General features: G+C 49.6%; 1 protein-coding gene across 1 annotated transcript in view; it reads right to left on the reverse strand.

Annotated features, from left to right (window-relative positions):
- Positions 1-24,068, reverse strand: part of USP6NL (USP6 N-terminal like) — a 927,917-nt gene that overhangs the window by 773,699 nt on the left and 130,150 nt on the right. The window lies entirely within an intron of this gene.

Raw genomic sequence — 24,068 nt, forward strand, 5'->3', positions numbered from 1 at the left:
GTGACTACTTTTTTTTGTGAAAACATTTTATTGTCAAACTGCACATGTGTGTTGCAGGGCTCTGCACACCAGAGACATCTGCAGTAATAAACATTACATCGGCCGGAGGGCAATCGACTTTTCATTGTGAGCATAAACAAGCAAATATATGACTGAGCCATATTTAAAAATCAACCGCCCCCCTTCCCAATGACCCCCCCCCCCCCAACTCCTTCCCCCCGGAGTCGCACCAAATCAACCAAGTTCTACCCACACACGAAGTAAAATGCATAGAAAAAAAACTGTACATGCATGCCCGCCACCCTGGTCCCCCCACAACACTACCCCACACGACCCACCCATCACACCCCCGGAAAATCACCACGGGGGGGGGGTTCAAGCCACAGGCCCCTATAATCTGCCCAACGTTTCCAAATGTTATAGTGTTTCCGCGGGCACCCCCTGGCTACGAAAATTTGCCGCTCCAACCCAATGCAGAAGTCTAACCCGTTTTTCCAGACGGCCACCAACGGGCCCGTGGATCTTTCTCAATCTTGGCAATGTCCCTTTTGGCCAACGTGAGGCCCAGTTGCATCAGGTGTCTTTTGTACACATTGCCACCCACCCCATCCATTACATGCAGCAAGGCAAACTGTGGCGCACATGGGAGTTCCTACCCCAAAACCTCGGATAGAGAGGCCAGAACCACCCGCCAGAACCGATCCAGGGATCCACAACACCAGACAGTATGTAAGAACGTCCCTTCCTCCCTGCCACAGCGGAGGCATTCCGGTGAGGCGATCAATCCCGCCCGCGCCGAGCCCTGGTGAAATAAACTCTGTGTAAGTATTTAAATTGGATGAGACGGAGGCGCATCGCTATGGCCGCACCTCTAGGGGCGGCCAGAGCATCTCTCCTGTCCGCCTCCTCCAACTCGCCCACATCCCCCTCCCATGTCTCCCAGAGCTTCTGCAGCGTGGGGGAGAAGGTTGTAACCAATGATTGGTAAATGCTAGATCTCTTCTTAGTCTCCAAATCCCCCATGAATACTTTTACTTCTAGGGGACTAAACTCTGGGAGTGACTCCAATCTCTCCAGGCTGGGAGACAGGGCATGACCGAACTGGAGATATCTAAAGAACTGGGAGCGTGGCATGCCAAATTCCCGACATAAATCCTGAAAGGACTTAAGTGTCGTGCCCCTTAATGCATCCCCGAAGGTCGAAATGTCGATGTTATCCCACCCCCGAAATCCCTGTAGTGTTGCAAGGCTGGGCAAATGCCATTATGCCACAGTCAGTGTATTCCACCACCCCATACGGTGAGGTGCCTGTCTCCAAAGGCGAAACACTGCCTGCGTGGCCGATGGCAGTGTGTTACATAACGGCGCTGAGTAAAGAATAGTGTGTAGTGTGTGAGACCCCATGAGGTAGCGTTCCAAGATGTAGGCTGGGTCCCCCCTGTCACCAAACCGGCACCACTCATTTAAGACACGGAGGTGAGAGGCCTGGTAGTAGGAGAGGATGTCCGATGTCACCAACCCCCCGCAATAAGTGGAGAGAAAGCATGTGCGTAGCGCCACACGTACCGCACCACCCTCCCACAGAAACTGTCCAAGCACAGAGTTTAGCAACCAGAACCATTTGGGAGGGATCAGATATGGGTGGTTTTGCAGCTGGTATAGCAGCCGGGGGAGTGCCACCATTTTGAAGATTGCCGACCTGCCATATATTGTCAGCGGCATACGGGACCAGGGTGACTCCACTTTTAAAAGAAATTTTGTCAGACCTGTCATGCAAAACAAGACTGCGCGGCGACAAGATCTAATGCCGTTTGAATTAAAGATATTTCGTAGGTAGATTTTAGGTCAAGGCGATAAAACTGGGATGTACAAAATTTGTGGAGAAAGTCTTCCCATGAGTATTGGCAAAGCCAGCCCTCATTATTCTCTATTGGATGATGCCATTTTGGACACCTATCGATTTATGGTAGAAATCCAAATCTGGTTTGGAGTACTTTTATTTTTATATATTTCTTAACGTGGCAATCATATAAGTTTGCACAATCAGTCTCTTGTAGGTACTAAGGGTCATCCATGAGTGAATGTGCAACCTGAATTTGGCTTGGTCTTCTGCCCAGGAGAGCTGCCTACTTTGTTTATGCAATACTCACTTGAATAACTAGTGAAGTAGGCTAGTGTGCAAGAGTTCTGCTACCAGATGCTTTATTAATGCTGCTGTTTTTACTAACCAGAAATTTTAATTTGGGTAAGTTTGATTCAATTTCTTTCCCTAACAATGCTCTTAGTGTGCCCGTACTTTGTCCTAGAGGCCAAATGTTAGTCTAATTTACGCTAGGTGAGGCGTTTAGCGGCAAGTGCAAAATGAGCCGATAGACTTTGCTCTGTGCTATATTCAAGTAGCTTGCACATTTTCCGAGAAAGATTTCCAGGCCGTACGTTAACGTTGGTAGGAACTTCGCCTTTTGTCTGAAAACAGCTGCTGCCAAGTTTTACTTGGCAATTTGGTTGCTAGAAAGTGCAATGTTGCAAACTGCGACGCCACCCTCGCTTTAAGTGTGGTATGGTGCAGGTGGTGGGTCATTAAGCGAGAAAGATGTCCGCATGCTTATAGGTATGACTTTTTCAAAGAAAAACGTAAGAAGCATATACTTTGCCATATATTTAAATTTGTCAAAACAATTGGCAACAATGGAAAGACCTCCTTCTGCTGCCCATATAAGGGTGCAAAGTGTTGCCAAACTTCCCAAAAATGATAATTTCTTTGCCCAAGTCAAAGACAAACATGGGCAAAGGCATGGACACAAACATGGCTGTCATATACATGTATGAATAGACATGAACGCTATATCAAACTTTGGATTTAAAAAAGTATGATTTAAAATAAGAAAACATACCAGAAAAGCTATCAAAGCGGAATGAAATTATTTTTTCTATGATATACCCAAAACGATTCCCAAAATCTAACTTATCTGTCCACAGGGAGGTCGATCCCCCACGCCACACAGCACCACCTGTGAGCTAGTGTCCCCTGCTCGTCACCGCTCCTGTAACTCGTGGCCCGTTCGCCTGGTAATTTTCCTTGTGCCTTTATTTTTGTGCCCTTTATGTTGTGATTTGGCCTTTTTGCCTTCTGTGCCCTGTACTTTGCCCCTCTTGCCTTTTGTGACCTTGCCCTGTTTTCTGACTTTTGTGCCCCTGGTGTTTGCCCCTCTGCCCGTTCCCCCCCCCCCATTTCCCTACTGCTGCATCCCCTGCAGCCCGCCCCTTGCTCACCCATTCGCTGCCCCGCCTCCCAGCTGCTCCTCCCTCCCACCTCCCCTTATATGGCGGCCGCTGCGCGGTGATGAGAGCGACCCTTGACCCTGTCCATAGGCAGGTCTCTCCCCCACGCCGCACAGCACCACCTGTGTGCATGTGTCCCCTGCTCGCTGCTGCTCCTGTAACTCGAGGCACCTCTGCCCCGTTCGCCTGGTCATTTTCCTTTTGCCTTCATTCTTGTGCCCTTTGTGTAGTGATATACCCCTTTTTGCCTTCTGTGCCCTGTACTTTGACCCTCTTGCCTTGTGCCTAGCCCCATTTTCTGCCTTTTGTGCCCCTGCTGTTTGCCCATCTGCCTGCTCTCCGCCCATTTTTCCTGCCGTTTCCCTGCCACTGCCTCCCCTGTGGCACCGTCCCCCTGCTCACCCATTCACTACCCCGCTCCTGCCTCCCAGCTGCTCCTCCCTCACACCTCTCCTTATATGGCACCCGCTGTGCGGCCGCGTGCCCGCCACTGGCATGCCTAGGGCAAGCCCTTTTCCGCACGGCTGCACGCAGCGGGCGCGCTGCTGGCTCGCAGACGGCGCGCATAAGGCAAGCCCGTCTGCGCCCAGCGCCGCCCAGCGCCAGAACCCCTGGCCCCCGCAGCACCACAACGCCCATCTCCGCTACGATGCCAGCACCCTCCATGCACTCAACACCCGGCGATCACACACCAGCTTCCTGGCCGCCTAAAGCGCACCCACGGACCCTTCTGCTGCCTGAACTGCAGCGTCACCAGCATCCAATCCACCAACCCACCCGCCGTTAAACAACGCAACCACCTTAGATGCATCCTTCTCAACACCCGCTCCGCCCGCAAACACGACGTTTATCTCTGGTACCTACTCGACTCAACCGCCCCAGACGTCGCCTTCCGAACAGAGACCTGTATGAACGACTCCTCAGCACCCAACATTGCCATCCCGGACGGCTACAAGATTACCTGCAAACACCCCACCAACGGAACAGGAGGTTGAATCGCCATCATCCACAAGAACACCCTCAAGGTCTCGACCAACTCCTACGACACTCTCAGCACCGCCGAACACCTACACTTTCGATTCTACACTGACCCAAACACCATCCTCAGAGGAACTCTTGTCTACAGACCCCACCGGGCCCCGGCCTCAGTCCAGCTACTCCATCGCCAACTTGGTCAACGCACACGCCCTCACCTCCACAGACTACATCCTCCTCGGAGACCTGAACTTCCACCTCGAGAACAACAACAACACCGACTCCACCACCCTGATCGACTACCTCGCCAACCTCAGACTCAGACAGCTCGTCACAATGCCCATCCACTCTGCCGGCCACACGCTCGACCCAATCTTCTCCGCAGGTTCCCACGTCTCCATCTGCCACACCACCGAACTCCATTGGACCAATCACGGCTGCATCCACTTCACCTTTCTAAAACCCACCACGCACCATCGCACTCAACAGATCCCCCGCCGCAGCTGGAGCAAAATCACCGACCAGCTAAACGCCGCCCAAAGCCCACCCGCCATCTCCACCGACTCAGACACCGCCGCCAGCAATCTCAGATGCTGGATCGACGACTGCGCCAACACTCTCGCCCTGTTTAGGAAACCCTCCAACAGACACCAACAAGAATGCCAGCTGGTTCACTGCAGACCTCCAAGCAAACCTGCCGAAAACTAGAGAAAAAATGGCAACGCGAACAGATGCCGGAAAACCAAGCAGCCCACAAAAACGCCATCCGCCAACACCATCACCTCATCAGATCCACCAAAAGGACCTCTTTCGGGGGAGCTACGACACCAACCATGATGGCCGCATAGTCTCCCGGCTCCGCTGACCTCCGTCCTACGCTCTACTATCCTGTTAATTATCCTGCTTACCCGCACCGGATCCGTGTGTGTGATCCGTCCTGCATTCCAGGGGTGCAATCCCGGAGTTTCTCCGCCGTTGTGGAACGGAGCTACGTCGAGTGTCGCATTGAGGCCTAATCCAGCAGGAAGCCGGGGTCTCGAGTACTGGCTCTGCCGGGTCCGAGTTGAATAACAACGGACTGCTGAATGTGGTTGGGTCCGGTCTCTGGAGCACTCGGACTTTTTTGATTGTTTCGCTACCATCAGCTGCCTGGTGCCCTACAGTAGGTGAGGTGACGAGTGACGCACGGTGCTGTGTGAGGGTCCCTGACCGGGGGCTCGGCATTCACATCGCCGGTTCCCCCGGGTCGGTGCCTCGCTGCATACTACTGCTCGCTAACCGTCAGTCCCTCATGGCTTACTCCTGCTCCGCCTAATATTGCCCCGGAGAAGGCGCCTCTCCGTGTGGACCTCCATGTTGGAGGATGAAAGGCATCTAGCGGAGCAGGCTCGAACTGGCCCGTCTCTGTAAACGGTGCTGGAGGCACTCATGGCACTTAAGGGGACTATTGAAGTCCAAACTAGCAGTTTGCTATCGGCGATGGATAGACTCACAAGCCTGAGACCGGATCCTGTCTCGACACCCGCGACCCGGCAGCCAGCCCGCTTTTCAATAGACGTTTCGGAGACGTATCTTGGCCCGGCGCTGGAAGCAGAGTTTGCCCCTATTGTATTGGATCTACCTGAATGTACTGTGCCTGGCCACCCACTGGAACCGTTGGAATCCCAGATTGTGTATCCCTCGGAACATTTACATGTCGTCCCCATTTTGGAACTTTCTACTTTCTATCTTTTGCTGTTTTGGACCGTATCGACTCCCCTCCCCTGTTGGTCATTCAAGATGGCGAATAGGGTAAAGTTTGGCTTCGAAGGCAGGGAGGGGCAACATTGGTACCAGCCATCTGCATCGGGACCTGCCGTTCTTTTCTCATCTGTGTACTCCTGTTTTGTAGACTTATGCAGTACTTTGTGGAAAGGGCTTTCTTTAATTGACGACTTCAGTGAATTTGATCGACGGGGCCAGGGTTGAGATTTTTATCTGGGTCGCTCATTGTGGCACTGTGTTTAACGGGATTGTTTTATTGACCTAACGGAGTCCGGGGCGGGGCTGGCTCTGACGGGGGAAGGAGACCGCGAGTCCGTAGAAATATGTCCTCCTCCGCTTTCCCTCATCGAGTGGGATTCTTTGCCTTTTCTTCTCTTTCCCTTTCTTCTATATTTCGGGTTCTGGTTACTGGGCGACAGGCACGCTGCGAGGGGGGTGGCCGTAGTCATCAGTAGGGGTGCAGGGTGGGGGCGTGGGGGGATGGGTGTTCGTTATTTTTGTTCTATGGCCTCCTTTTCCTTCTCTTCTCTTGTCTTTCCCTTTTTTTCCTTTTCCGGGTTAGTGTAGTGGGTTCGGCTTTCTTACATCCTTGTTTCTACATCTGTACCTTACCCTTGAGGTTTTGGTGCTATGGGGCGGACGATAATGATGGCGTAGACGAACAATAATGTGCTAGCTTATACTGAGGCCGTATGTCTTAACGCCGTTGACTTACATTATAGTGAGATTATTTTGGACACGTTGTTATTTTGCTCGCCCCCCTTTGTGATCCGAGACACTGTACGATACCTGATCCTGTCTACTTATTATTGTAAAATGAAAACCTCCTATCCTGTTTTCGAATTGAACTGCTTTTGCAACTGATGCGCTTTGTGGTCAGGGTTCTATGCTCCCCAGGGAGGCGGGTTTGAAGTTGGATAATAATAACATACTGAAACGCTAGCGGCCAACCCTGGGGGTTGTAGGCCCTTGTCTGTAATTGATTGCAAATGTTAAATAAAGGTTTAAAAAAAAAAAAAAAAGGACCTCTTTCAAGGACCGCCTCGACAACAACGCACACAACAGCAAAGAGCTCTTCAACATCGTGAAGGAATTCTCCAGCCCCAGCTCCAACACCAACAACATCCCACCATCGCAAGACCTGTGCAACGCCCTGGCCACCTTCTTTCATCGCAAGATCACGGACATCCACTACAGCATCAACAACGCCACCACCTCAACAGCACCTCAGACCCCACGCCCACCCTCACCAACCCCCTGAACACCTGGACTAACATCAACAATGAGGACACCATCAAAACATGAACACCATCTACTCCAGCTCCCCTTCAGACCCATGCCCTCACCACATCTTCAACAAAGCCAGCACCACCATTGCACCCGATCTCCGAAAATCCATCAGCATCTCCTTCGAGACCGCGACCTTCCCCGAGAGCTGGAAGCATGCCGAGATCAACGCCCTGCTCAAGAAACCCAAGGTGGATCCAAGGGACCTTAAGAACTTCCGTCCCATCTCGCTGCTCCCGTTCCCGGCGAAGGTCATAGAGAAAACCGTCAACAAACAGCTGACCCGCTACCTCGAGGAGACCGTCCTGGACCCGTCCCAGTCTGGGTTCTGCAGCAACCGCAGCACCGAAACTGCCCTCATTGCCGCCACTGATGACATCAGGGCCCTGCTGGACAACGGCGAAACCGCAGCCCTCATCCTCCTGGACATATCGCCGCCTTCAACACTGTCTGTCTGTTACCGCCCCCTACGCACACGCCTCCACAACGCAGGGATCCGAGACAAGGCTCTGTATTGGACCACCTCCTTCCTCTCCGGCAGAACCCAGACCGTCCGCCTTCCCCCTTCCGCTCCGAAGCCACCAAGATCATCTGCGGCGTACCCAAGGATCATCCCTCAGCCCGACACTGTTCAATATCTACAGGACCACGCTCGCCCACGTCGCCAGACTGCACGACCTCATCATCATCATCATCATCATCATCATCATCTCCTACGCCGACGACACACAGCTGATCCTCTTCCTCACCAAGGACCCCCTCACCGCCAAAACTAACCTCCACGAAGGGATGAAAGCGGTCGCCGAATGGATTAAGAACAGCCGTCTGAAGCTGAACACAGACAAGACGGAGGTCCTCATCCTCGGCTCCACCCCCTCAGCCTGGGACGACTCCTGGTGGTCACCCGCCCTGGGAGCTGCACGACACCCACACACCACGCTCGCAACCTGGGGTTCATCCTCGACTCAACGCTCTCCATGACCAAGAAAGTCAATGCGGTCTCCTCTTCCTGCTTCAACGCCCTCTGCATGCTCGGCAAGATCTACAGGTGGATTCCCCACCAACACAAGAACAGTCACCCATGCCCTCATCAGCAGCAGGCTGAACTACGGAAATACCCTCTACGCGGGAGCGTGGCAAAACTGCTAAAACTCATACAGAATGCCTCCGCCCACCTGATCCTCGACATACCTTGACACAGCCACATCGCACCGCACCTGAGAGACCTGCACTGGCTCCCCGTCAACAAGAGGTTCACCTTCAAACTCCTCACCCACGCACACAAGGCACTCCACGACACAGGACCAGCATACCTCAACAGTCGACTCGCCTTCTACACCCCGAACCGCCAGCTCCGTTCCACCGACCTCGCTCTCGCCACCGTCCCCAGCATCCGAAAAACGACCTCGCCGCCAAGACCTGGAACACCCTCCCCATCCTCTTCTGGCAGACCCAGGACCAACTAACCTTCAGGATGCTACTCAAGACCTGGCTATTCGAGCAGTAGCAGCCACCACACCCCCCGCGCCTTAAGACCCTCACGGGTGAGTATTGCTCTTTATAAGTGCCATGATTGATTGCTTAAGAAAAGGAGAGATGCCTATGGGGTGGGGACGTCAGCCTGAAATTTCAAGTGATCTAACCCATTTTCAGGTTGTTTCTTCTCACTGAAACTCATTCAACCTGCTCACCATCACTTACTAAGCCGAGCAAGGAGCTATATCACTTCACTTACATATAACTTGTTTTAGCTGCCCGTCCTCTGTACAGTTTAATTAGCACTAATGGAAAGTGTAGGTAAATGTCTTCTAACATATAGTCCTTTGAAAGCGTGCACTGAAATACTTCCTCAAGCCCCAGTCTGCACCGTTAACAGCTACCAAAAAGGGCAGGAGAAGGGAAACTATTTCTTTCAAACCAAATAAAAGGGGAGAATCGAAGATCTGGTGAGGTTTATCTGCAAACTCCATCCTGACTAGAAGAGTTTTATTGGTGGAAAACACAGCTTGAGAACCAGGACAGATTGTTCTCTTTGTATGTATGTATGTATGTATGTATGTATGTATGTATGTATGTGAGTTTATATAGCGCACAGCTACCCGCAGTGGGTTTCCCGGCGCTTGCTTAGGGAACCCGTCCTGGTATTCCCCTGTGAGATAACCCCGGCAGGGTATCCACAAGGTGAAAGCCAGGCATCCCACCGCGAGGGGCCGTTGTGGAGATTAAGCAAGCTATTGCCCAGAGTCGCAGAGTGTGAACCCGTGAGTCGAGAAGCCACCGGAGCGAGAATTATCGAGTCCGTTTCTCTTTTCCAAGGTGTAGACTGAGGGAAGGCCATATTTCCTTCCCTGTCCTAGTAATGAGCAGTCGAGGAGTAGAATTTGCCCGTGAGATTAGATTTCAATCCCAAACTACAAATAACTTGACCTCAAGCAATATTATAAGTAGTAATGCTAGTTCGTGACTAGATTCATTCTAAATACATGCATGAATGTTTTTGCAACTGCTTTTAAAATATTACTTATTAAACTTGTTTGCATGCTGATAATACACACATTCAACTTAGACGCTTAGAGAAGTATTACATTTCAATTTTCAAGAAGGCCTTAAAATAAAAATGTGTATTCTGGGTTCAATTAAAAAAAAGATTAACTACTAATATCCCTATTTGTAAAGGCTTAAGCCTATACAAAGCAGGTTTCCCTACTCTCAATCACATCTACTACTGTGTCAGGTCAGTCAAAGAAAAAATACAATAAAAATGCCCCTCGGGGTTAATTCGACAAATCACTGCCACAGAAGTCAATATCCACAGTGTTACTTATGAGCAGAGTTTGCTAGACCCAGTAAAGCAATATCAGCGCAATACATATTTTATGGGGATGAAAATAAATTCAGATAAATCAATAGTTTCTGCGTTGGATTAGGCGCGGCTGGACCAAATCTATGAATAAAACATGTATGAACTTGGTTCGACCGTCTCCCAAAACAATACTAAAAACATGATGCCTACAAAGCAACTTGAACCAAATGGAATACTAATGAGCACTGAATGTCAGAAAACAAAAAAAATGTCAAAAATAAAACCATGTATTACTACAGCACTACTGCATCTATGTGTATATTTAAATTAGGATTAAAGATATAAACTAAGCATGCATTACCAGCAAAGTAAGAGAGAAACAAAAAGTTTGAGTAGCGTGTATCAATCATGTTGAGCATTTACGATATGAATAGTGTATAAAAAGTAATGCAAACACATTTCATGTTTTTTGACCACGCTAGTGAAAAAAATGCAGCTCAATAACACATTATAGTAACTGTATTAATAAATAGCCACATTTATTCCAACAGTAGAAAAGAATAAATAGTTGACTACAGACAAGTGAAATTGGCATGAGAAAAAACATGGGCTAATGGCTCAGATTGCATGTTACAATGACTTTTACACACGAAAACGACACTGCTACCAGTTACAGGGGCTCTTTAGTATGATTTTGCCTCCGTGCAGGTATTTAACCCATTATATCCTGGTTTCATTTGAATAAATGGCATGGCCTAGACCATATAAGCAGATGTGCAATGTAATATCATACTTCCTATCATTGCTGAGGACGGGAAAGGGCATCACAGCAATCTCAAGGCTTCCCCTCTTGTGAGTCATGACTCCTCCCCATATTCCATAAATGTAATAAATACCATATAACGCTTTGTGCGTCTGCATATGTACTTAATCTATAAGTATATGTGATGTGACATTATATATATATACATAAAATTTCTAAAGAATTCTCAGTCTATATGCTTGCCACCCAAAGTTCAATTTGCAACAGCGACATGACATATATAAACCTATATTGGTTGTGTGATAATATGTGCATACATACTCGCACAGTTAAAGAAATGCTCCAAAGCGATACATACAAAACACCAGCTGTAAATCTTTGAATCTTTACACAAACACATGTCGAAATTCCGAGGGCTACGGCATTACTACGAAGGCTACAATGCTTCTAGTCTGGAGGGGTTCAACTTTCAGGTAAAGGCGTTAAAGGAAGCCTATGCGCGAAGGTCACCTAAAAGCCTGGTTTGAAAGAAATGCATCAGATGAGAGAGGGAATAAAGCCAATTAAATAGCAAATCTGAAATAAAGTCCTATTCATGTGCAGATTTTTGTCACACACACATATACGTGCACTTCCTGCCATGAAGGCTAGCGCTGCGCCTACCTTTATTCCCCACGGCCGCTCGGCGCCTCGACGGTGACACCAGCTCTTTCACAATCTGCAAGACTTGAATCATCGCTGGTTACAAAGATAAGGCACCAGCTGCGCCGCTTCGGATTCCAACAGGTTTCATCACTGCAGCGCCGCGCGCGTCTGCCGCGCGGAGCCCGAGCAGGGCTGACGAGACAGCTGAGAGGCTGCAGAAAAAGGCGCGCTCCCTCTCACACCGAGCCCGGGAGGCAGAACGAGCAAATAAACGATGATAGACTGCCCGCCGAGACGTGATGGTCCCTCGGAGCCGGCGGCTGCCCTGCATGAGGCAGAACAACCCCGGGCACGTGCAGCTCCCGAGCATGCATGTGCCAAGGCAAGAGCCTCACTCAAGTTGGAGCTTTTACTACGAAATCACGAATACCAAACTTTAGATCGTTTCAGACGCAGTGTGGCGGTAGAAATAAAGCATCGACATAATTATGCCTGCGAGATGCAGATGCGAGCTGCTCAATCCTCAGCCTTAAAATATTTACAAAGTGTCACCAAATCAAGAGAGGCAATAAAAGAGCGTGCTACTGCTGATATGCCATTTCACCCAAGGGACCTGCTCGGGAATTTGGAAAAGTGATCACCTCGTGAGAAAGAAAAACAATACGGGAACGATTATTAACGTGCGAATCAAACTAACGTCAAAACAACGAGCTGTGCGTGAAAGCCCGCGTGATGCTAAGCTGTTAAGCACATACTACGTACAGCCCTGCTCCACAGAGCCCCTCCTCGCCTGCTTTCCCGTGTCCCCTCCCGGTGCAGCACACCTCTGACATTCTATTACAAGTCCAGACTATCGACTCCTCGCGAGGCGCACACTGGCAAGAGGCTCTGCTGAACCTTCTGCTTCTTCCAAGAAATAACACACCGAGCGGCATCTACAAACTTGCAAACAGCCATAATCGCGCTACAAGTAATCTGAATATTTGAAGCTAAAGCTAACGAGGGTGTTTCCTATTAGCAAGACTCTTCCGAAGGATTCGTCTGCGCTCTTCACACGAAGTTCTCATTTCTGAAGGCACAAACATTGGCCACCAGTTGTCCAGGCACACAAGAAACTCAAAAAAAGAGTAGGACTTTCATGGACCTCTGTTCATCAAACCGACTGCAAATATTGCAGGCCGTATGACAAAAATAGATTATTGCACAGCATTTCCCATTACACTGGTCAAGACCAAAGTCCAACCTGTCATGCTAAACAGCGCCTCATTAACAGGGAATTTCAGCATGATCATCATCATCCTTTTTCTAAATATTTCTAGGAGATATAACACCAAACCCTGCAACACGCACATAACATACATTTCCCTGGTAAATATCAACTATAAAAACAATAAAGTACAAAGTGTCAAATTTTCAGTTCAGCATTTTGTCTGAGCAAAACCTGAAGCACTTTAGCAGTATGAAGCAAGTTTTCTGTTAAACAGTTAAAGAGAAGTAGTGAAGAATTGTAAAGAAAAGCGCCAAAAACCAAGAAAACGGTCAAGATCACTTAAACTTGAAGATGCCAAGTAGTCAGGAAGCTGGGACAAATAGACATTAAAGAGGGGAGTGGGACACTTACCCACTAAATGCAGGCAGATAGCAGAACAATGGAAATGTGAAAATTTTAGCTGTCAGTGAGATAGGATTTTTATCCAATTGAGGATTGGGCCCTAGACTGCGGTTTCATTTAGTCTTTATGTCAGCGGTTAGTGGTCTACAGTGTTAAATGCTTACAGTAGGTCAAGTAATAGTGCTGCAACTCCACTGGAATATACAATGGTCTTTACATGATCCGGGATAGTGAGTATTGTGGATTCTACACTCCTTCCTAGTCTGAATCCATCTAGTCTGTCACAGAGGAGTTATACAGTCAGATCGATCCCTCTCTGTTTAGGCATGCAAGCTCTGGAACAGGCTTTCAAACTAAATAAGAATTTTAAACAGCTATTTGGAATTCAGAAAAGCAATAACGACCTGGCTGCTCACAAAATTATGATCAGACTACCACTCAGCCTAAATGTCACTTGGGTTTATATATACAGCATGTAAATCTATTCATACTTCATTTACCACTCTGTGTGCGCTGCTACAGATCACTGCATCATGACTGGAAAATATCTCCAGGCCCCACGCTCAACACCAAAACTGAAAAGTTCTCGAGTGGACCATCAATCTTGGAACATTTTCATCAAGGAAGATGAATGCATCTGCTCTCTTATTGTGTCAGGGCTGGTCATTCTGCAATTAATGAAACATTTCAGACACATTCCAGTGTCTCCATTTTTCTCTTCTCGATCCTCTGCGTTTCAACCTGCTCGTCAGGGATTCAAATTAGTGAGGCCTTCATGAGGAAATTTGATCCTCATAATCAACTCATCCTAGTATTGGCATTAAAAAGGTGAATAATTGATTATGGGGAATGCTAAGGAATTTGCTTGTGAACATAAGACAGACTCCTTTCTATGCATACTGTTTTGAGTTGTGGCTTCAAGTTGGAGAAATCTGAACAAATACAATTAAATGGGGGCACATTCATTTTGTGTCCTATATGGAGTGCAAGTTAACTAAACCACCATGGTGTTTTTAAGTGCCTTCTTACTTCTCTGGTGGAAACCTACTGAATTTGTGCGAATAAGTAAATCAACATGTGTGTCAAAGGTAATTACCAAGTTATTATATTGTTGTTGTCGTTAGTCTGTGTGTTGGCCTTGGGTGCACCTGGCTTATCCACAGCTGCAGACGAGCTGACAGCATTCACTTTTTTTTGTCAAATCTGTTTTTATTGTTATTTAAGAGTCACGGATTACATTATAAACTTCACTCATAGAAATTGGATGGCAGACAGCAAATTACATAGGTACATTAGCATTTGACATATTGTGAAACAAGGATAGCAGCTTTGTACTAGATGATGCATCAGAAGTTAGTTTAGAATAGTCTGAACTACAGCTCGCCTGCCGGTGCGTAGGCTCCGAGCCTTTCGAGGTTCGTAATGTAGGCCGCTCAATGGTCCGTACAGTTCAGGGCTGACCTGTCATCTTGAGCTTGGAAACAGATGTCATATATATGAAACAGTAAACATTAACTTGGCAGCGGAAACCTCACAAAGACTCCAAATCCCTATCTGTACCCTCCCCTCCCACTTCCCCAGCCCGACCCTCTGCCCCAGCCCATTTTTGCGAACGCTCCTCAACTATGGCTACCCTGGTGTGCCTATCTTTATTTCTCAGAGGAGCAGGAATTGAAGAGCTGACAGCATTCACTTTACTTGCAAGTGGTTTCTGTGTAGAAGCTACTCAGTAAGGCAAGTCCATTCCGTGGAATATTATCTTTTTACCCTTGCCGTGCTCTAAAGTCACACAAATCCAGCTCAGAGTGCTGAATTGGCTTTCACTGTAGCGGAAGGTGTACTTCTGTTTGTCAAGCGGGTGTCGTAGTTCCTTAGATACAGGAGTAATGTATGGGACCTCATGATATGTCCAGAGAGCAATAATTGAGCATCAATCTTCTTTACCATCAGTTTACTCGTGTCTCATGAAGAGTTTGTATTATTTGCTTACATGCACCTGCTCGGTACTATTATTAAGTTGCATCCTAAAAGAGCGAGACGTCTACCCCATCCCCCATTGCATGCAAACTGAGGAATTACATTATCCCCTTGCCATCAACCCATGGGCTGATTTAATGGTCATAACTGTTGCAATCGAGCACAAAGTTTTAAACTAAGTAATGAGACACGTCTTAATCGCATACTGCACTTCATACACATCAAATGCAATATATAAAGGACAAAAACATACATCTAGTACTCTACTTTGATTTAATTTGAGAGGAAGTATGCTGGGACCTTAGTGAGATATTGTGCTTTTCACTTGTTACTTTGAAATGAGAGTTTAAAATTAAATATTTCTCTAGCTCATAAAATGCCAATTACTTGCTTTTCCTAAAGAGCATCTGCAGCCTTATGAATGTCAAGTGGTTTTTGGTACCCCTTCTATATCTGTAACCTATGGTTCTATGTCTTGAGTTGGATCTTAGGCAACATCCCATGATGCCCTCACCACTTGTACGCTATTTGAATAGGGAAAGCTATTTGTGTCTGTAATTAGTGGTTCATAACACAACATAACACTTACACAGGTTTATGTATTTCTGACATTGTTTAAATCGTTCTCTAGTGTACGTAAGCGAAGGATCATCCTTGCTTCACAACGTAGTAAGCCTGTTCATATTCCTTCCTGTGCCATCACAAAGAACAGTTTTCGAAATTTCCCATCTGAAATTATTTTCTGTCTTGTCTTTCTAAAGGAAGTGTGAGACAAATGGTGTATTAAGGATCTTGCATTTTATTTTGCATTTACATTGTTGGATTCCATTTTTAATTTGTTGGTTGGTTTTGCCAATATAGGCCAAAACAAAAGGACAAGGGGGCACACACACCGAATTTCTGGTGGTGTAGTTCGTGAACATGTTATGGCTCACCGCAATTCCCTGGTATGTGAACGGGGTATCTGTTATGGCTGGTCACATAGAACACAGGAACCAAATCTATGGTGGCCTGTAAGTGGGACTCCAAGAAAAGATAGGCTTTTCTTGGAATCCAAGTAATGTCCTTATTGTGTAACTCTTTTATCCACAATCTTCTTGTATTGATTTGCCAATTTTTAAGGCAGTTACAAAATAGATATCTTTTATTCTACAGACACAGGCAAAGGGAACTATCTGCAACTCCTTTGGAAAATTGTACACAATAATATAAACTGCCTAAATTAGCAATATCGGGTAAGGACGGGACTACAACAAAGGGCCTGATTACGATATCTTCCAGAAACTAAAAACGTCCGACTCCTTGTCCAATTCGGTTCCAACCGATTCGAGATCGGCGGTTCTGCTCGACTCCGGATGAAGGGGGCCTGCTGGAGGGCCCCAAAGTTAGTTCACGATAGCTTTTTCGTAATTGGTAGGTCGGAATGGGAAATAGCCACTACAATGCAGCTGTTTCCATGAATAACCGTTACAACACATGCATGGTTATAATGCATAGCCTTTACCACGCATACCTTTACAAAGAATTCAGTTGTAAAAGCATGTATGGTAAAGCTATGTGTATGACGGGTAAACACAGTTACCATGCACAGCCTTTATCATGAATGCCATTACAAGATATGTAGTAAAGGCATGTGTGATAAAGGTATGTGTGTGGTAAGGGTGGTGGAGGCTATCGGCGTTGTCAGAGGAAATGGAAAGACCCTTTCGCTTACTCTTTACGACATGCACCGCACCTCAGAAGAACTTTGAGAGGAGACGTTGTGGAGAGGTAGAGGGATTTACCTTTATAGATAAATTAATATTTGACTAAATAAAGGGCTGGGGGTTCAGAGCAGGGGTCGGGTATTTGTTAGAAAGGTTTGGGGGTGGGGGAATCACGCAGGTGTCCATAGGGCTCGGAGGAGGGAAGTGGGGTTTCTTAGTAGGATTGGGGGCCAGATGTGAGGTGGGGGTTCCGCGGGGGAACAGTGGAAGGGTATTAAAAAACAATTTATCTGAGGGCTGGAGATGGGAGGGAGCAAGGGACCAGTTATGGTATTTGGGGCAGGGGTCCGAGATAACCTTTAGCATGAATATGCCCTTACCAGGGGACGTGGCTTGGACACCGATGCAGGCAGCGGTGTGAGCGCTGGGCTCCGCTCGCGAACCCTGCTATTATCCTGATAATTGACCCCCTTGGGCCCCCCAAGCACCACCGGGGGGGCGACGCGACAGAGGAGCTGGTCCTGAGGGATCTGGACCCACCCGACGGCTGAACCCGACAGCATTGATGGGTTTCCAGGACTGAGCTGACCGCGATCGGCCCACACAAAATGGTGGCTCCTCTGCGCAGAGAGGAGCCTGTGAAGCGCCGTGTGTATCGTAGACGGCCGCTGGGGCTACATCGTTGAGCGCGCTGCCTTTAACATCGGAAGGGTGCCGGGTACTATGAAGGGTGGACGGCCCGAGGCGTGGCTCTGCACTGCGTCGGCTGGGGGTCCCTGAGGCTGAGTCGGCGGAGGATCGCTGGGCTGAGCTGCGCGGCGAGTACTGGGCCGGCGGCTGGGCCCTGTAACGGAGGAGCGGAGCGGCCCTGCATGAGGAGCACTGGTGGTAGTGGCTTCGCTTTGCCAGCACCGATGCGGGGGCGGCCCGAGCAGACCAGTACCTGCGGCGGAGGCACCAGTGATTGCGCCACAACCGGGAGCACCAGGGTGGCGGGAGAGTGGGGCCCTGGCCTGCCCTTGACCTGTACTGCGGACCAAAGGCCATTGAGAAGGAGGCTGAGATCCGGGGCTCACTGAGGCCTGCGTAATCATCGGGGCTGTGCCGGAGAGTGAGGTGTGGCTGCCGCTGGGACTTTGGACGACGGAGGTGCATACATATGGCCCTGGGGCGCGGCTAGCAGCTCAGTTAGACGAAAGCAGTGTCTGGCGCCTTGCGACGCTGGCTGATCATGGCGGAGCGCTCCGGATGATCTGCCCCGGACTCAAGGGGGGCTGCCTTTGCAGAGATGGAACAGCAAAGTGAATAGAAGAGGCCCACTGCCCAGAGTTACTTGATAGCACTGCACAACGTGGGCTAGCGATCGCGGCGGGCCTAACCTACGAGCAGCCCCATGGAGTGCTGGGAAGAAGAAGCGCTTTACCTGCACAGTGACGCGGGGGCTGTGACCGCTGAGACGTATGAGACCTGGCTTGGGCTCGGCACTACCATGCATTGAGCTGCGGTGCGATCATCAGGCTCGCGAGCACGTCGGACTAGATAATCTGCTCTGGATGTCCTATCCGTGCCTACGCAGTTGGCACGACGCACGGTGGGCGCTGGATGATAGAGCTGATAGAGGCAAAACAGCGGAGGAGGAGCTAAGCACCTGCTCGGAGCCCTGGAAGAATTGCTGGACTAAGGCCTGGCCTCCGTGCCCGCCCGGAGCGCATGGCGTGTTTGGGCTTCACAGGCCTTTCACCTGAGTTCGGCCTGCTGACACCATGGGCAAGCCCCGACGGAAAAAAGATGGAGACCCCCAGCCCACTGACGCGGAGTCGCCATCAAGCTAAACAAGATGCGCACGACCTGGCGCAGGAGCCCGGATTGCAGCAACAGTTGGATAAGATACTACCCGCCATTGCAGACTCACGTACTGCCCTACAGCAGGACATTGCACAAGTGGTGACGGGGTTGGGCCTTCTGAGGGCGGACCACTCAAAACTATCAGATCAGGTGAAACATGTGGAAGACGTCACCCAAGAGGTAGCACCTACACAGACTATACTGGCTACAATGATGACAAGCGCTTTGGACTGGATCGCAGCGCTGGAGAAGCGTGCAGAGGATGAAGAAGGAAGGAATAGGCGAAACAACATTAGAGTGGTGGGCCTGCCAGAGAAAACGGAGGGTGCAGACATGGTGCGATAGCTGGAAGATTGGCTGCGAACAAAGGTGGCTCCTAAAGGGGATTATCTGCCTTCTACACTCTTGAACATGCACACCGAGTCCCTACTAGACCCCCACAACAGGGACGGCCTCCTCGACCAGTGGTGGCACGACTGTTACATTTTAGAGACAGAGACTTGCTTCTTTAAAAAGCTCGCACGGATGGACCCTACCAAGTCGGCAATAGCAAAGTCACCCTATTCCCGGATTATTAATTTGAGACTCAGCGGCGCCGAGCGACCTTCCAAGCCGTCAAGAAAGAACTGCGCTCCCTGTTATTTCCGGCCAAGCTTCGCACAATACTGGATGGGAAAACCAGTTTTCATGACACACCGGAGGATGCGTGGACGTGGCTGGAAGAGATGGTCCGGAATGTGAGGCAAGGGCAATGGCTGAGGACTCGCTGCCCCGAAGATCACAGCGGATAAGACGCCGACGGCGAGGTCTGCAGAAGCAATCGACCTCACAAACTGAGTTGGAGCGCAAGGGGGCGTTAGCGGCAGTGTCGGCGCTCTCTGGAGAACTGTTGCCGACTTCTGCAAGAGGTTCGGACCTGGAGAACGATAAGGACGCTTCGGAGGCAGACACTTCAGCATCGGACAGTGTGAACTTACCACTGGTTACACCGGGAACGGCGGACGGCCTGGATGGATGAGTAGACTGTGTATTGTACGGGGAGGGGGGCCTGATGTGATCTGGTGTGGAAAGAATATATGGGGGGGGAACAGTGAATGCTATGTGCTCCTTAGAGGTCTAATTGGCACTGAAGCGAAGGGGAGCCCAGGCTTCGCTCAGGGTGGACAGTACGGACTGAAGCTTAGATCACTGTGGTGTGTGGAATTATGCTTTGGGGGTGCTGGGAGGGATGGGTTAGCTTGCAAGGTTCTGTCCAGCCCCCACCGAATGGTCCCCTGTTAGTTGGCCTTGATATCACTTAAGGCAATCGCTGGGTTAGTTTGGATGGGATTCACTAGGTTAGTGCCTGTTCTTGGGGGGAGGGGGGGGGGGGGGTTTGAGGGTGGGGGGGGATTCTTGGTGGAAAGGAATGGTTTGGATGGGGAATGGTGCCCGCCGACGCGGCTAGGAGGAAATGTGTGGTTCCTATGTTTTCTGTATCGATACTATGGGTCCCTTACCTGATGTGAAATGTGTGACTTGGAATGTGCGGGGATTGCATTCCATGCAGCGCAGGTATAAAGTCCACTCTTACTTAGTGCGTAGAGGTACACAGATGGCCTTCCTGCAGGAGACACACTTGACTAGAGGGGTTGGCACTGCAGCGCAGATGACGAGGGCAACTCTACTATACTACTTATTCAGCTTTTGCGCAAGGGGTGTTGATTTGGATTAGGGCTGGGGTCCCCTTCCAAATGACTGATCACCTGGTAGACCCTGAGGGCCGCTATGTTGTGGTTCGAGGACGCCTTTATGGGCTGGAGGTGACTCTTTGTAGTATATATGCCCCTAATGTAGAACAGGAGCCCTTCTTAGAGAGCTTATCTGTCGCCCTAGCTGATTATTTTACGAACCCGGTCCTGATGGGTGGGGATTTTAACTCTGTTGCGGATGTGACCATGGACAGATCACACCCTCCACTACCCACGGCCCGATTCATATACTAGCGAAAAGCAGGGCCCAGTGGCAGGATCACTGGGGCTTTGTGAATGTTTGGCGAGCGCAGCACCCGAACGATAGAGATTATTCGTATTTCTCAGCTCTACATGATTTGCATGTACGACTCAATGCGATATTATGCAGCCCCGAAATTACAACTATGGCGCTTAGTAGTGAATACTTATCGCGCACCATTTCAGACCATAATCCATTATTGGTGTGTTTCTGTTGTGTTGCGCCCTATTGTCCCGACCTGGAAGCTGCGCCCGGAGTTACTGGAGGACTCAGCCTTCCCTACTGAACTGGTTGTTGGTGTTGAACGGTATTTTGCGGAGAATGAAGGTTCGGCCCCAACGACTGCCCTGGAATGGGACGCTTTTAAAGTAGTTGTCCGCGGGATTTGTATTACTAAGTGGGTGGGTGTGCGGAAGATGTTGCTGCAGGAAATTGAAACTGAGGAACGGGCCCTTAGGGAGGCTGAAAGAGCTCACTCTGGTGGTACCAAAGCACGGGACACGGTCCCGGCTCGGAGGGAAGCAGTGGCAGGGGTCATAGAGCATTTAAGGTGCTTTGACCACAGAGCTTATTTGGCCCGCGCACATGCTGAAAGGGATAAGGTAGGTACGCTATTGGCATGGTTGGCCGATCCCGCCCCTAGATGTGTGCCCATACTGGCATTGACTTCATCGTCGGGACGATTGGAATATACCCAACATCAAATAAACGATCGATTTAGGTCCTTCTACGTGGACTTATATACAAGCCGCTTACAAACCGGGGAGATAGATGTGCAGGAATTTTTGGAGGACCTGGAACTGCCCACCGTTATGGCGGAAGAGGCAGAGTCCCTTGGTCAGGACATCACGATTACTGAAATTCGTTGTGCCATTAAACAACTGGCGCGCAACAAAACTCCGGGCAGTGATGGGTTGTCCATAGAATTCTATTTAACATATATCGACGTCCTAGCACCCAGACGGCCGACTATATATAAAGAGGCCAAGCTGCGGGCGTACTTCCGACCTCCACTAGGGAGGCCATCATCATTCCCCTCCTTAAACCGGGGAAATCCCCGACCGACCCGTCCGCATATCGACCTCTATCCATGCTCACCATTGATTATAAAATACTGAGTTGTGTACTGGCTACTCGACTCCTTCCCTTTATGACTCGGCTGGTGCACTCTGACCAGGCCGGCTTCATCCAGACTCGCAACACTGCCGGCAACATACACAGACTAATACGAATAGTAGATGGGGATTATGGAGCGGAAGGGCAGGCAGTCGTCCTCTCAGTGGACATTGCTAAGGGGTTTGACAGCCTTGAATGGCCCTACTTGTTCTCAGTCATGAAAGCCTTCGGGCTTGATGAGGGATATACACGTTGAACTGAAATACTATATTCATCGGCAAGTGCCAGAGTGAGGGTTGGTAGAATCATCTCCTCTTCATACCCAGTAGGGCGTGGTACTAGACAAGATTGCCCACTCTCCCCACTGCTCTTTGCCCTAGCGATGGAACCGCTGGCGGCGAGGGCTAGGATGGGGAGGGCGTTCAGAGGCTTGAGGCTTTGTGGTCAGTCACATTATATCTCATTGTATGAGGACGATCTTCTGCTGTTTTTGAGGGATGCGGGAGGCGCATTGGAGGGAGCGCGTTCCTTGCTTGGCCGATTCAGGGATGTCTCTGGCCTGCGAATCAACTGGGCGAAGACCTGTGTGTTTCCGTTGGCCAGAGCATGCGTCCAACCTGCTCTACCGCCTGACTTGGTGTGGGAACCTAGGTGCCTTCCCTACTTGGGGACGCACGTTTATCATACGCAGGAAGATCTTCTGGAAGGTAACATAAGTAGAGCGCTAAGAAGTCTTAAGGGCAGCATGCACTTCTGGGGGACTCTACCATGGTCGGTGGCGGGTTGAGTAGCACTGTTGAAAATGGTGGTGCTTCCTCAGCTTTTATATTTCTTCCGGCCCTGCCTGTGCGAATACCTGTCGGGCTATTTCGGCAACTCCGCTCTATAGAGGGGGGCTTTATTTGGGGAGTAGGGAGGAGCGGATTAGCGTTGGATACTCTGATGCGCCCAAGTGCTGAGGAAGACCTAGCTGTCCCTGATTTTGAGCTATATTATATAGCTGCACAGTTTCAGCTTCTCACCCAGGCGGTGACGCAGGAGTTTCGAGGGCCAGAGCGAGATTCTGAACCGGATGCCCCGTGGCACGTCCTATCATTTGTGGTCCTACAACAAAGGTTGCGGGCTACTGGTCGGTCATCTGCAGAATGCGCCCGAGGCATTGCTGGAAACGTTACCACAACAGAATTGGGGTACAACAACCTTATGCCCCAGAAATACCATTGGGCATGTGCACAGCCTTACCACATGGTGGGGATTGGTCTGCCCTCACGGAGTGGGAAACACTGGGACTTCAGATGGTGGGGGATCTATTTGGGGATGGTGTACTACTGCCCTATGGCGCATTGCAGGAAACTTTTGGCCTCCCGCGGGGTCACTTCTTACTGCATGCGGCCTTGGTTCCCGCCATCCAGAAACACTGGGGCACTGGCCTTTCGGAACCGCAAACAAGCAAAGCGTGTCAATATGTAGTGATGGCAGCGGGCACATATAAGGCGGTCACTTGTTTGTATAAGCGTATGCTGAGAGAGGGTCTGGCACCGCCGCAGAGGCTGCGTGAGCAGTGGGCGGTGGATGTAGCCAAAGAGATACCCTACGCGGCCTGGTCGCAAATACTTAAAAGGGCATGGAAGGGCACCAGAAATGCTAGATTCTAGCTGATCCAATGTTTTATACTGCACAGGGTATACCTTACGCCGGCTAAAAATCAACCAATATTTCCATGTTAATACGGCACTCTGCCCCCGTTGTATACTGGAGGGCGCAGACCTCTTGCACATGCTGTGGGACTGCCCGCAGTTGGGCACATATTGGGAAGAGATAACCACTCTGTAGTGTGGCGACAGATTACTCCGGATAGGGGGGACTTGCTTGCTACATTGGTTTCCACACACTAGCAAAACAAAGTTGACTAGCAAATTTATAGATTTAGGATTGTTGCTTGCTAAACGAGAAATTACGTCCCCCTGGAAAGCAGCAGCGGGTCCTAGTTACCTTAGGTGGAAGACTGCACTACTTCAGTGGGCAAACAGCGAGAGCCCAGTTCGGCTGCAGCAAGCCCTTAGGTCTCACAATGACAAGGCATTGGAGGCGGCGCGAGCTTGGGAGGCCCTTGTGATAGAGCTAAAAGCGACAGACCTAGAAACAGACTCCGAGGCAAGCGCGCTAACTGTTGAGAAAAGACCAGTAGACTAGTTACCTTGATATTGAGGCACTGCGCATGAGGCAATTCCCAGCTTCCATAATAGTCAGGATGCTTAATAATACTATTAGAATGGAGTCACCTGGAGAACCCATACAATA

The sequence above is a fragment of the Lissotriton vulgaris genome, chromosome 1_1, assembly GCF_964263255.1.
Source record: "Lissotriton vulgaris chromosome 1_1, aLisVul1.2, whole genome shotgun sequence".
In the NCBI taxonomy this organism is placed as follows: Eukaryota; Metazoa; Chordata; class Amphibia; order Caudata; family Salamandridae; genus Lissotriton; species Lissotriton vulgaris.